Source organism: Lolium rigidum, chromosome 1 (assembly GCF_022539505.1).
Source record: "Lolium rigidum isolate FL_2022 chromosome 1, APGP_CSIRO_Lrig_0.1, whole genome shotgun sequence".
NCBI lineage: Eukaryota > Viridiplantae > Streptophyta > Magnoliopsida > Poales > Poaceae > Lolium > Lolium rigidum.
In genome coordinates this window covers 88,353,201-88,355,225 of record NC_061508.1, presented here as the reverse complement: position 1 = coordinate 88,355,225, position 2,025 = coordinate 88,353,201, and positions in this window count along the sequence as shown.

Here is a 2,025-nt window from a genome sequence, read left to right as displayed (position 1 = left end):
CAAACGCTTGCTGACTAAGTGTTTTTTTATTAACGGTAAATTATGACAATCTCATGTTTTGGTCACTTGAATAATAGATAGAAATTACAACTACAAAAAACGATCATATACTACTTGGTGTTATTAAATCTATGCTTGACATGAAAACCAAGTATGGTGTGATTCTGTATCTATCATACATCATGAAATTACCTTACCTTAATCTGCAAAGTGTACATTTTGTTTCCTAATGTTATTGGTGGCTTTCAGCAATTTGCATTTTCATTATTTTAGAAATACATTCTTTAAGATTTTCAACTATTTCTCTAAATGTAATGTGTTAGGATTCTTATTGTCTTAGGATTCTGAAATGTTAAATCTGTTAAATATTGGGGTGAGCAGCGGATGGCGTGGATGGTTTTGGCTGATGGCGTAGATGGCCACGACAAAGTACTTGGTCAGCGGATTAGCTGAGGCGGAGGGAACGGAGGGAGGTGTAGAAATTCAAGGCAGAGGGGTAGGGAGATGGGTTAAGAGGGAGAGACTGGGATGTTAATGCAAATCGCGATGGGATGGACGGTATCAGCTGAGGAAAGTGGTGGAAATAGTGTTCCGTGCAATCGGTAGAGGGGCTCAAAATCTCGAACCAATTTTTTTGTCTTGCTACTCACAATAAGTAAAAACATTATTTTTGAAATTAGTAATTATCCTTTTATTCTTCTTTATGATGCTACCTCTTTTCGATACAATAACCAGAATTTGGTGGGGAAGCTTATCCAAAAGCGTAAAAGCTAAAGAAAAGTGTGAAATCGTACTAAATTAGCATATCTTAGTGTAACATCTCTATGAAATGGCGCGTCTATAATATACTAAAGCAGCTAAATTTCATGCTAATTAACAAGTTAAAATTTATGGTTTAAATTCTAACTTAATTATGCCATTTGCGCGATAGAAAACAAATGATGTGTGAATATCACACGTCTTATGTTGTGTTTTGTTCTACGTCTTTTTTTACCACACGTCACATATGGTGATACTTTCGGAGAAAGTAGTGTAGATTTAAAGATACAACATAGCCATGTCCATAATTTTCTTCACATGTTTTGGAAACTCAAATGTGCAAGTAAAACGAAATAAGAAATCGCAACCACTTTTCGGTCATGGAAACTGGATTGCCCAAAGGAAAGTGGAAGAGATATCGAGAGCACTACCCAAATGAAAGTACAAGGGCCGTCGAGGGCGTTTCCTCCAACGAAACACACTACATACTATTATACCTCACCATAGGACGCCCCGTCGGATACTATTCTACTCGATCCAAAAGCTCTACTCCAACCTTCGGTACTAAAATAAACCAAATCCTATGGGTAGCCTCCGCCATTTGCGCGATAGCACAACGGGTATTATTTGAAAGTTATTAAAACGCCGTCCATAGGTACACTTAAACATTGCGATGAAACACAAATGTGCACGTGAGAAAATAAGAAATCGCGGCCACTTGGCCATAATATTTCTGTGATGGCAAGTGGATTACGCAAAAGAAAGTGAAAGAGATATTGAGGGCATTACCCACATGAGAGCACAAGGGATGGTTCAGATCATACGAGGGGCAGAAGGAGCCGTGGCATGGGAGCAAAGGGAGTAGCCAAAGGACGGTGCAGGGACCACCGAGAACATTTTCTCCAACTCACGCCATCAGATGATGTTATAGCTCGCCTGGATGGCTACCCAACCCGAATGCCCTCCCTTTACCACTACGGTGATGACATCGGCAAGAAGAGTAGAGCTCCGCTCCAAGCCTCTGATATTAAAATAAGCCAAAACTTATGGTTCAAATTCTTATTGAATTATGCTATTTGTGCGATAGCACAACGCGCTAATTCGGTACTAAAATAAGAGAAACCCTATGGTTAGCCTTCGTCATTGCGCGATAGCGCAACGGGTCATCTAGTGGGCTTTAAAATTTAAACTAAAAACCCTCTACTAGGGTTTGGTCGGCGGCGCGGTGGCCGCCGGTTGCGCTGCCTAGCCCCTATGGGCGTCGTC